Source organism: Trachemys scripta, chromosome 6 (genome assembly GCF_013100865.1).
Source record: "Trachemys scripta elegans isolate TJP31775 chromosome 6, CAS_Tse_1.0, whole genome shotgun sequence".
NCBI lineage: Eukaryota > Metazoa > Chordata > Testudines > Emydidae > Trachemys > Trachemys scripta.
Genome location: NC_048303.1, coordinates 127,162,821 through 127,176,337, shown reverse-complemented (window position 1 = coordinate 127,176,337; position 13,517 = coordinate 127,162,821). Strand labels below are relative to the sequence as shown.

General features: G+C 39.4%; 1 protein-coding gene across 8 annotated transcripts in view; it reads right to left on the bottom strand.

The window, feature by feature from the left end:
* The window catches only part of ZNF462 (zinc finger protein 462), a 119,063-nt gene that overhangs the window by 101,236 nt on the left and 4,310 nt on the right, over positions 1–13,517 (bottom strand). The window contains exon 1 of one of the 8 annotated variants that reach the window (XM_034774448.1): positions 2,370–3,311. The exons of the other annotated variants lie outside the window; for them this stretch is intronic. The gene's annotated coding sequence lies outside the window, so the exon portion shown is untranslated. Of the gene's footprint in view, positions 1–2,369; positions 3,312–13,517 lie in introns of those variants that run through there. 8 annotated transcript variants of the gene reach the window in all.

Below are 13,517 nucleotides of genomic sequence, written 5' to 3'. Positions count from 1 at the left end.
ATAGAATACCATGGGGAAGGTTTGTTACCATCTTGTCTTAGTCCATACTTCTCCTTCATAGGCACACAAGTTATCGCCCAGATAAACAACCTCTGAATCTGAATCATTGCGGCATTTGCAAAATATAAATTTTGTTCAGGATTTGTGATCAGTGTTTTTGACTAAGTTCTTCATGGTTTTATTTTTTCAGTGATATGTATCTATCTCAATGGCATGATACAAAAGTTAGCGATCTGTCAAATATTGGCAACAAAGAGTCCTGTGGCACCTTATAGACTAACAGACGTATAGGAGCATGAGCTTTCATGGGTGAATATTCACTCTTTGCTGCTTTTAAAGATCCAGACTAACGCGGCTTCCCCTTTGATACTTGTCAAATATTGCATTTTCTGAAAATAGGGGGGAGGGAAGAGAGAGGAAACCACCATCCAACATCACTGTTGGCATCTTCAACCTGTATTCTACCCAACACAATCCTACCAGCCAGAATTCAAGATGCCTAGAGTTCAAGATTCTTATAAAACTATGCATGACACAGTGATTCCAGTCTTCCAGTTTTGTGGTCCTGCTCTTCTGTTTTACGTGTGCTACCCTACTAGAATACTGTGTGCCACACCACATGCAACACAGAGGCCAATAAAGAGAGGCTGTTTCATCAGAAACCTACAGTTATTATTACAAGTGCCATGGAACAGAAATTCAGAAGGTAACATGGGATGAGTTTAAATTTTGATGAATATTAGGTAGCTATATATAAGCACTTAGTCCAGCTAAAGTAGGAGATAAGTTGAGGAGTCCAATCTCCTCATGGAAATAAAAAGATCATTTGCCAAGTTTCTATGTACTAATATATAACCTGTAAATAATTTTGTACATGGTAGTTACTGAAGCTTCTCAGATAAATGCTGAGATAATATGGCTGCTGGATTGCCATAAACCACAAACAAGTATTATACTTTGAGAGCTTTAGATGAAGTCACTACCAAGCCATGTGAGTGTAATCAAAGCATAAAGTGGAACATATGAGGACATTAATGTTGGTCTTGTGATATCTTCAGAATAATGCATACTGACTCTTTTTATGCTACGTTCCTTATTTTCTTTTGGGTAATATTTTTATGTAACTGCACAATGTCTTCTTTCTAAAGTCACTACATTACAAATCTTCACTACACCATCACCACAGGCATTAGAAACCACAGGGAGGAGAGATCTCCCAGGAAGGTATGTTGTCGTTATGTACAGATCACAATTCCTACAGGCAATCACAGAGTCATCATCAAGACATCCTTTGCCTAGTGTTACCTGTTTTGTGTATTTAATGCCAGAAACAAAAAAGGATATCTATTATGAACATTCACTTAGATGACTACTCCACAACACTGTGCCATGAAGACTCACTCTGAACTCCAAAATCCTTAAGAAGCTGTCTAGCATCCTACCTACTCAATACTTATAGGTCATGCCCATTCCTCTGGTGTCATGTACTGTGGATTCCACTGGTCTTTCGGACAATGGTTGTAATTCCCAGTCATCAGCTAGAGCAAGTGATGATAACACAGAAAACAGCCAGTATGTGCGATCATATGTCCCTGCAGATTGCTTTATATCTTAAGCCAGAGCTCCTTGCTGAAACAGGCTAACTCAATGGAAGACTGCCAACTTTGCTATGGGTAAGATATTATTTTAGAAGTTATTTATAATCAGCCATTCTCACAGTGAATCACTTTTTTTGTTTAAAAAAAAGTCAAATAAGATTTCTTTAGAGCATTTCTACAACACAAAGAAGTTTGAAGGAAAATATCCCAAGCAAAAATCTGGGAACAACATGAAACATTATTTCTTATTTATGATGGGGAAAACACACCTGATTGTGAGTTCATCCAAAGTGTGCTAGGAAGTTGTCAAATAATACTGAAAACACAAGACAACCAGCCAATGGAAAACAAAGCTTTGTAGAGTGAGAATTATATAAGATGTGATGAAGGAACTGTATCTTCTATTATTAAAGTAAGTTCTCTTGGCTCAGATATATCCTTGAACAGCCTAGTACAGAAATAACTACTGCAACCTGGGATTATTTTACATAACTAAGAAGAAGTTCTGCATTGGGAAATGCCATTCCAGTTCCAGATAAATTGTTCGGTGTCATTTTTAGCTGAGCTTTAAAAACAACCACAAATATATACTGTAAGCACAAGTCCTAGCCTTGCAGTACTTCAACCAAAAATCTTCTGAATGGAGCCAGTGGAGTGAGCAGAAGGGTGAAGGGATGAAGTTATTAGAGCACAGAACAAACAGTCTTCCTAGACAGATCTCATTTTATGTACATCTCCTCCCATCCCCAAAATGCTACTGGAAAAACATACCTGTGGGTTGACTACTTCTGTCATCAGCTCTCAGGAACGTCTGAAGCTAGTCATACCTTGCAGGGCTACCACAAAACAGCATCCAAGACAAGTATTCATTCAAGTTAGGCTGTAATAGTATTCCTTCAAAATCCCACTGAACAGGCAACAGAAATTGAGAGGGCTCTGGTTATGAAGCACAGCTCTGCCATGCCCATTACTGAGTAAGCTCTGGTATACTCCATGCTGTGACTACAGGAAGGTGTCTCCGGTTTAAAAAAAGAAAGAGACATTTCCTATTCAGCTGACAGAAGAATCCACAACACTGCAAGCCACTAGGCTTTTGCAGTCTGAGTCAAGAGAGTGCCGGGCAACTTCATTTATGAAGTCTCCTCCTGCAAATTTATTCACTCCAGTGATTGTATTTGGCTTTTAGAGGGTTAATTTGCCTCTGGCTTTTACAAAAAGGGAAAAAGAACCCTTAAACTGTAGGACTTCCCTGTTAAGAGGGAAAGCAAAGACAATTGTGACGGTTGTCTATGGTTACTTAGCAATTACATAATTGCAAAGTCTATGCAGTATCACTTGCAATATTCTGTACCCTTCTTCACTTCACAGCTGCAGTACAATGTTCTCAAATGATTGCTGCTTTTGAACAAACTGTCTCTGCACTAAAGACAAAAGGATCCACAATGAAACTTCATCCGAAGCTCAAGACTCACATGACTAAACCCTTCTCATTCTCCAGATTTGTTCACCCCCCCTTTTTTTACCCATCATACATGCTTTTGGAGTATACTTCAGTTGTTTAAAACGACAGGTTCAAAAAGAGAAAGAAATGAAATCCTGCTGGGCTGAAGTTTTCAGATGACAAAGCACAAGGTAATCATGTAATACTGAAATGAAAGCAACATAAAAGGAGAAGATGCAGAGGGAAAAATCTATTTAGGCTTCCTGCACTGGCATGAAATGGCTGCTTTCCTTCTTACTGCCAGCTCCAATGCTTCATGTTGACATTACACATCCTGTACTGTAGATCCACCCCCATGCTGCTGCTTGCCCAACAGAATTATCTCCTGCGTCACAGCAGTGGTAACAGGACTGCTGGCTCTGCAGATCTGAAAGCACCATTTCAATGCTTAATACATGCAGCAACTGGACACATTACCAGATATTCTTGGTTGGTTTGTGCCACTCTCAGCAATACATTACTCGGCCTAACCTTCTGTTAACCAGATGGTCTGTTCTCCCCTTGGGATCAAACCATTAAACTTTATTTTATTAAATTCTATCAAAACGCAGGGACAGTTTACAGCAGAATGTCTGGTTCATCTCCAACAGGGTTGCTAAGATAAAAATAACTGGAAATACTGCTTCACACCAACAGGGAACAAGATCTTTTGGAGTAAATATTTAAATGATCTGCCAGATTAAGTACCATAGCAGTACAACCACATGGATAGCAACTTATATTATGTACATACACACACCTCTAATTACAAAGGGCCCTGGTAGCATTTTCTCTGATCAATTTTCATTGACAACTACATTAGTATCTATCATAATCACTTATAATTCAAAACCAGCTCTTTATAAAGTAACTTGTCAAAATCCCCAGCTTCCAGAAACACCATTATAAATACAGATGATATGAAGTATATGAACACCATCTACTGAGTGCACACTCAACAGAACAAAGGGAAAGTTCTTTTAAGCTTCATCGTTATATGAAATCACACCTCAGGGATATGCAGGCACTAAATGAAATCCAACTTAAGTATTTATCAGACAAATGCCAAATTGCACTCCCCTACCCCCAAACCAAAATGCAAAGTGTGGGAATGCAAAACACGAGGGCAGTATGAATAGAAGTGAAAGAATTATCTATTGCATTAGCACTTGTTAGAGAGTTTAAATGAACTCCATCAGTATCCCCATCCGCAAGCACCAATGAACAACTTATGTATTTAGGTGGTAGCTGTTGAAAATTAAGTGCATTTCGCATTTAAGATGTCATTTCCAAGTGCATCACTGCAAACCCCAAGAGTCACACTCTGTGGAACTAAGGGTCTGGTCTGCCACACATTTACTCACATGAGTAATCATACTGAAATTCAATCAAATCACTGGGACAGCTCACATGAATAAGCTACACACAAATAAGCTTTTGCAGGATAAGTCCTCATCTGCTGTTTTCCATCATACTCTAGTAACCAGAACATGGAAAGGTAGCAAAGGGGTCTGACCAATTAAAAAGCCATCTGGATATGAAGCTTCCTCTGATTTTGGGGGTAAACTTGTGGGCTACAGAATAGCAAGCATTGCTGTCAACAGGCTGCTTATTTCACCTATAAAGAAGACTAGAAGTTCTCACTATATTTAGATGGCAAGTGTAAGAATATCCATTGTAGCAATTTAGCTCCATCTACCTTTAAAATTTCCCAGATAGAAGAAAGTAAATGTTCTCCATTTTTTATGTCCCAGTTAAGATACTACCTCATCATAATCATATGACTGAACTCCATTGCCATGGCATACTAAACTTCAGTATACGGTAATGAACCCTCCAGAAAGTCATTCCATAATCTGAAACATCATCTACCCTTCAAACACACTAAAAATAGCTTACTCACCCCTTGAGGTCTCAACAGCCCATCTGATATTACAGTACAGTATTAGCAAAACTAAGTAGACATGAACTCTTAAAATAAACATCTCCACAGAGAAGATCGGAACACGGGTAAGCAGACCCTACATTACTGTACATCACTGAAGCTACATGAATAAACCTATGGAGAGCCATTTAGCACTGGAAAACAGGGGAGCACAGCCAAGTGTTTAAATGGTGCAAGTAAAAAGCAGAAAAAGTTTCATGTTCATTTGCATATAAGATTTGGTTTGCTCATTTCAAGTCAAGTGCCACCCTGCCACTGCAACTTCTGATTCAAGGCTTTAGGTTGGATTGCATTTTCTAGTTGTGAAACCATAATTAAAATATTAACAGTTTTAACATGATTCCTTGTGACCTCCTGATAGCATAGCACATTGAAAGCCTTATATTCCTCCTTATTGAGATCTATGGAGTACATTGAGGAAGGGGGAGTGGAAAGAAAGGTGTATGGTATGCTAACACTTGTGTTATTGCTCTGTAATCTATGATCTGATACATTAATTTAAAAGAACATTTCAGGTGTACTTATTTATTCATGCAGTTGGGAGACCCCAATATATTGACTCATTCCTCCCAACAGTTTCAGCAAGTAATAATATTCTGTCCTTGAATGAAACGTCTACCAGATCTTACTTGATAATAGAGCATCTGATGGCAGAGTCCACATACTTCCGAGAAGGAACTTTTTCTTTATCTAACGGAAAGTGTCCAGTAAACTAATTGCTTAGCTAGTCAGCTATAACCTCCAAAGAGGCATGCTTTTTATTTTTCCTATCCTACAACCACTGGGCCAAGAGGCCAGAAGAGGCACTGTATATGTTGATTCACTTAATGGCTGTAAGTAATATTTACCTCCAGGGGGCCTGATAAAGTTATAGTCTCTCTACATAACTACTATCATACACAATGCTGTTTCACACAATATGCTTCATCGTAGACAAGGGAACTTGACCTCTCTATGACCTGACAAAGCTGAAAGCTGATATCCTTTCTCCCCATTTCCTCCCCCCAACAGAAGATAAAAGATCAATAGACCAAAAGGAATTGATACAAGTAGACTTGATATTACAAGATTTAACTTTCAGATGCACTTCTGACCAGGAACTGAAGCACTTCCTTGCTTCATTGTAAGCTCTGGCCTTTGGAACTGTACTAAGAGGATAGCAACCATTTAGCAGTCAGGAGCTAATTAATTAGACTGAGAACTCTCTGGATACTCTTGTAATATTTAACACTCGCTAATTTCCTTAAACTGAATGGAGGACTGTCCAAAATATCTGAACTGGTCCTACTACACATGTGGGTTTCAGAACCTGCCAATAGTGGTACCTCTATATCCTGTAGCCAGAGCAAATTACCAAAACAAAGACAAGCAAGAGAAAAACTGAAATGCAAAGATGAGAACCTTCTGTTCACCAGAACGAGACAGTATCAGTATTTCTGTTTTTCAATTCTCTGTCATTTTCCCCCCATGCTTTTCGCAAAACAAAATAAACACAGAGGAAAATACTGATTCTAGTAGAACAGCAGACTACTGACACCTACCCCTTTGTTGCTGCTCCCTTCCTGAGCTGCTCAGCCCTACCAAGCCACTACCAAATAAAGAGTTACATAGACACAGTGTGTATATTTTTAGTCTCCTCTTCCTTACAAACCCTAGCTAGTAATACACATCTGAAAACAGATGATCAGTCAGCACAACTAAAGGTTCACTGGATGAGTACTTGCATGGTAGCCCAGTGGTGCTAAATGATAAAGAATGAAACTTGTGGGCTTCTATAGCATCTTCCATCCCAGGGTCTCAGAGAGCTTAACAAGCAATGGTCCCGATTCTGCTCCTCTTGCACACAGTGAATAGTTCCTTACTCTGAAGGGGATGCTAACTATTTCTATTTCAAAATGAGTAAAAGTGGCAGAATCTGGCCCTGTGAGTTTAGCTTCTCAATATCCCTTCTGACATGGATAAGTGTTATTTATCCCTGTTTTTTAGAGTGATTAGGGACAAAATTTCCAGAAACAACCACTAATACTGGATTCCTCAGTTCCACCAGAGATCACTTCAACCCAATTTTCAGAAGCATTGAGCAACCACAACTCCAGCTGAAGCTGAGGAGAGCTAGGAGTGTTCAGCACCTCTGAAGAAACCAGGCCCAAAAGGTCTCAAGTTAGGCACTCAACCAAAAAAAAAAGTCTGGCTACTTTTGATATTTTGGTCACAAATGATTTGTCCAGCTTCACACAGGAAGCGTCTGGCAGAGCTGGGAACAAAAACTCATGTTTGACTTATTGCTCTGTGCCTTAACCATCATTCCTCCGTACCATCTCAGAAGTTTATAAGAACATAAGAATGGCCATACAGGATCAGACCAATGGTCCAATCAGCCCAGTATCGTGTCTTCCGACAGTGGCCAATGCCCAGATGCTTCAAAGGGAATGAACAGAACAGGCAATCACCAAGTGATCCATTCCCTGTCGTCCAGTCCCAGGACCTGTCAGTCAGAGGCCTAGGGACACCCAGAGCATGCAGTCGCATCTCCGAACATCTTGGCTAGTAGCCATTGATGGACCTGTCCTCCATGAACTTATCTAGTTCTTTTTTGAACCCTTGTATAGTTCTGGCCTTCACAACATCGCATGGCAGAGTTCCGCTGGTTGACTGTGTTGTGTGAAGAAGGACCTCCTTTGGTTTGCTTTAAACCTACTGGCTATTAATTCCATTAGTTGACCCCTGGCGTTCTTGTGTTATGTGACGAGATCAATAACACTTCCTTATTCACTTTCTCCACACCATTCATGATTTTTACAGATCTCTAATATATATCCCTTCAGTTGTCTCTTTTCTGCGCTGAACAGTCCCAGTTTTTACAATCTCTCCTCATATGGAAGCTGCTCCATACCCCTAATCATTTTTGTTGCCTTTCCCTATACTTTTTCCAATTCTAACATATCTTTTTTGAAATGGGGCAAACAGAACTGCACACAGTATTCAAGATGTGGGCGTAACATGGATTTATATAGTGGCATTATGATATTTCCTAACGGTTCCTAACTTTGTTAACTTTTTTGATTGCTGCTGCACATTGGGCAGATGTTTTCCGAGAACTATCCACAATGACTCAAAAATTTCTTTCTTGGGTGTAACAGATAATTTAGAACCTATCACTTTGTATGTATAGTTGAGATTATGTTTTCTGATGTGCATTACTTTCCATATATCAACATTGAATTTCATCTGCCATTTTGTCACCCTATCACCCAGTTTAGTGAGAGCCCTTTGTAACACTTTACAGTCAGCTTTGGACTTAACTGTATTGAATAATTTTGTATCATCTGCAAACTTTAACACATCACTGTTTACCCCTTTTCCCAGGTCATTTATGAATATGTTGAACAGCACTGGTCCCAGAACAGACCTTGGGGGACCCTGCTATTAACTCTCTCCACTGTGAAAACTGACCACTGACAAAGGAAATTCTTTGTTTCCTGTCTTTTAACCAGTTACTGATCCATGAGAGCACCTTCCTTCTTATCCTTTGGTGAGGAACCTTGTCAAAGGCTTTCTCAAAGTCCAAGTACACTTTATCCACCCTTGTTCACCCTTTGTTGACCCCCTCAAAGAACTCTGATTGGTAAGGCATGATTTCCCTTTACAAAAGGCTTGTTGACTCTTTCCCAACATATTGTATTCATCTATGTATCTGATAATTCTGTTCTTTACTATAGTTTCAACCAGTTTGCCTGGTACTGAAGTTAGGTTTACTGGCCTATAATTGCCAGGATCACCTCTGGAGCCTTTTTTAAAAATTGGCGTTACATTAGCTATCCTCCAGTCATCTGGTACAGAAGTAATTTAAGCGATAGGTTACATACCACAGTTAGTAATTCTGCAATTTCATATTTGAGTTCCTTCAGAACTCTTGGGTGAGTACCTCAGACCTTACTACTGTTTAATTTATCAGTTTGTTCCAAAACCTCCTCCTTTGACACCTTAATCTGGCACAGTTCCTCAGCAGTGAGGACTGATGCAAAGAATTCATTTAGCTTCTCCGCAATGGCCTTGTCTTCTGTGAGTGCTCCTTTAACACCTTGATCATCAATGACCCCACTGATTATTTGATTCCTGTTTCTGATCTACTTTTTAAAAAAAAAAAACAGACATTGGAATGTCCACTTCATATACTGGTTAGCAGAAACCTTCAGTGAATTAATCAACTTCATGAGTTATTCTAGAACTTTTGTTTAGCCCAAGTTAGGAAATGTGGAATTCTTGGAGCTGTCAATTTTAAATTAACTACAGGAGGAAGGAGGCAGAAAGGGAAAAAAATGTTTACTTTTCTTTTAGTTTCATCACCAGACAGCTGAACTCTGACATTCAGACTGCAGTGAGCCCTTTATTAATGATCCCTTTCCCAACTAAACACTAAATTAAAGTCTTCAACAGATAACTAACTTTCAAGTAGTTAAAAGGTAAATATACCATGCTCTACAAGTAAAATGGCACTGCCCTCTTGATCTGAATCTCCAAGCACATGAACTCTTGCATCTTAGCTATTTTGTTTCCCTTTTTAAGCAATAATTCAAAAAATTTAATTTGCAACAAAAGTACAGGATTTTTCTTCCCATTTCCCCAGACCCCCCACCTCCAATACGCACACACTTCTATCTTAGCCAATAATCAGAGACATTTTGGCAATATGTGGAAGGGAAGTCTTTTATGGGCCCCCTACAACAAACCATCATGGTTTGAATCCATTAGCATTGCAATCAATGTCCACTTTGTTGTATTCCAGCAGTTTTGGCCCATTTAATCTCCATCCAGAATACTCCGGAAGGTAATTCATCCGACGATCAGTGATGTCATCCCAAAGTAAAACAGTTTGACACGAAAAGACACCAGGGGAGGGGGAGAGGAGAGTTTGCTCGTTCAGCTGGTGCAGTGAAGCCCTTACTGTCCAGTAGATCATGGAAAGAGATACTCTCTCTCTCTCTCTTTCTATATATATATCAGAAAATTCCATTTTTAGTATATTTCAGTAAAGTCTTCTCCCTCATTTATCATGAGCACAGATTTCTCTCAGTCTTCCTATATCATTCTGCCTCTTAACATCTGCTTTGTTTTGTCTCACAAATCATTTTAATGCCTCTCTACCCCACGCAATTGCTCTATTACCAGCAAGTTTCCACTACACATAATTACGGCATGCCTTAGCCTACTTTTCTGTTGGCTGCACAGCCCTGCCTATTTTCTACTTGTGCTTATGCTACTGTTTGCTTTTCCTGACACTCTAATCCTTGCATCCTTTGAAGGCCTTATTTCCTCTACCTTGACAGCAGCTGGGATTCTAATTCTCAGGTCCCTTCCAAAGCTTTTCATTAGCAATAGCAATGCAATGGTTTAAATATCCTATTTCTTAATCTTCAGATCAGGATCGAAGATGTGCTTGTAAGATCTCTTGCAAACATGCCATATTATGCTGGTACCCATTCCTTTTTTTAACAATTGGTAAATTATTAAACTGCAAACATATAGCATTCATCAGAGAAGGGAAAAGGCAGACCCACAATGTATGGGGTGAAGGTTAATTGTTCCCCATACCCACAGGATCCTGGGAGAGTCCCATAGACTTCAGCACAAACCTAACAATTCAGTTTTATCTTCTTCCCAATTAAAAATATAAGCATCATCCACAGTGAAAACTGGATTCTTAAATTGACAGGCCTACTCCCTTGTGGTGATGCAGGTCAATCAAGTGCTTCTAGAGTTATTTGGCTTTCACTACATTAGCCTTGAAATAGGCCTGGTCCCCACTAAGCCCTACTTCGGACTAAGGTACGCAAATTCAGCTACGTTAATAACGTAGCTGAATTCGAAGTACCTTAGTCCGAACTTACCGCGGGTCCAGACACGGCAGGAAGGCTCCCCTGTCGATGCCGCATACTCCTCTCGGCGAGCTGGAGTACCGGCGTCGACGGCGAGCCCTTCCGGGATCGATCCCAGAACATCGATTGCCTGCCGCCGGACCCTCCGGTAAGTGAAGACGTACCCTCAGTCATTACCCAGTTAAGTTTTCTGTAAGTCCTTTCTAATCACTGATGACATTGTTGCTGTGACGACAGCTCTTTGCCCAGACTCCATCATCAAGCTTTTATTCTTAGAAGGAAAGTATGTGACTCCCCATCTGAGAGAATAGCTATGTGCCTCAGGATCTCTTGCCTGTACTCTCTTTTAGCACAAAATAGTCCCAACAGCTCGGCTTCCTTGAGGGATCTTCCTAGCCCACCCTTATCACAAAATACTAAGCCTTTACAACACCAGCCTCACCCAGGTACATCATGAACCCCCTTCAGGGGCCAACTGTGCATGTTCATCTTCCATGGTTTCACCAACTGCATGCAGATTGTCCAAAAACATTGGGGTTTTCAGCACAAGGAGAAAAAGGGAGGTCAGAAGACACAGCTTTTTGTTGCTCTATCCGGGATTGACATTCAATTAATTGAAAAAAGAGAGTGGGTTATGTCTAGAGAATAAATACCAAGTGGTCCTAACCTTCCACCATGGGGGGGGGGAGTTCTTTCCAAATATAGCTTAAGAAAAGTTTCTTCAATTAGCAATTAGTCAAGAATGGTTTGAGAATATTGCAATAATAAGACAGTGCCCCAAGCTGAACAAAGCAATTCTACCAATGAAAGTATTCTTGCTGAAGATAGAATACAGTAAAAATAAAATCCACAAATGAGCCTGGGTACTTGCAAGTACCTGGAAAACGAAGATCCACTTTTGCCGAATCTCAAAGCTTCTCTAATGCTGTGTTTGTACTGCAACACGAAGCTTCACAGAACTCTAAGACAACAATGGCAAAATGTTAAATCTTGTGGTCTTCTTTCCAAAGTTAAAAGAAAAAAAAAGAAAAAGAAAAAAGAACCTCATTTGACTTTTCCCCCCCAGTGTTTTCAACCTCCCAAAAATAAGCTGAGTAGACAAAAGAATGCTTCCAAAATACAAGGCATAAAGGAAGTCTGAATTCTTATAAATCAAGTCTCCTCATTTGGAAGCTTCTACTAAACCCTTTTCACTACAACCAACAAGATAATTATCATAAGTCAAGCTATCTCCCTTCCTCCCCCTTTTTCTTCTTTCAGCACTGGCATACAAACCATGCTATTTTAACTTCTTTCCTGTTCTCCCAGTTCTTCTGGAACATTTTATTTTCAACAGTCAACTCGTTTGGAGAAGTGCCATGCTGAAGTTCAACCGTTTACAATGTTAACTATGTCTCTGCCAGCAACTGAAGACTTGCATCACACCACCTTCTTCAGACCCTCTTAGATTAAAGAATTTGTGTTCCTTGGTCTTAAACATTTTAGAACATTTAAGCAGTCTTAACTCCTATCTCAGCCCTGTTTTTTCTTCAGAATTACTTTAGCAGATTGAAGTGTAAAGTGGGCTCCCCTCTCTCCCCCCCAACATTCTTTAGTTAATACTTTCAAGGTTTGGTCTTCAAATCCCAGGGGCTCATATTACATTTACTATTATCTGAAAGATTTCCATAAGAATCATTTCCTGTCACCAGCAGGATAGTTCAATGCTCCACTGTGTTTGAAGAAACACTGATGTTTAGACTAATGGGAACAGATATCTTTTTGGAAGCCACCAACTAGAAGTTCAGAACAAATCCACTCTCTTCATTATTAATGAAAATTATAGAATTCTGTCACTGGTAGAAGACTTGGAACAGTTTATAAAATGTATTCTTTCAGTCCAAGAGAGCTTACTGGAACCTTCCAGATAAATATTGCTATAAGGCTTCCTCCCTGGTGTGACAGAACGATAGCACAAGTTCACTAAAACAAATTAACTTAAAATTACACAAAAACTTGATGCGCTCTACAAACTTTTCTTCCCTACAACTAGTCCACCCCCCCAAATTACTCTTTGCAGCATTTTCGCTTAACAAAGTGTTGTTATTTTTGGTTAGTATACAACTAGGTGTGTATTTTTCTTCCCTGAGTTTGGTCAATTATAGATTTATAATAGGACAAAGCTGGTTAAGGAATATTACATAGTTATTTACCAATTTTACAGATTATGTCCTTCTTTCACAGTTTAAAAACTACAAAGCAGTGTTCTTTAGCTTAATTTGAGAAATTACCTGCAACAACATACATAGATAGTATTAGAGCAGAATAGAACAATCTTAATTCTTATTGTAAACCTACATGTGCTTATAGAAAGTCCACACAACTATCATGGGAGTAGCTTTTTGCTCACTACTCTGTTTCTGAGAGTTCGGCATTTCAAGAAGTATCTTTGTTTTTTGGAATAACCTTCCTCAAACTGTAGCTTGACCTATAATAAGATTTTAGTACTTCCTATTTCCTTTCTAGAGCTAAAATTAAACTGTCCATTCCTTAGGGCCCAGCATAACATCTGCCAGATGTCTAAGTATCTATGTGGAGCATTTTCTCCTAATACTTATCAGCCATCCTCACAATCAGTT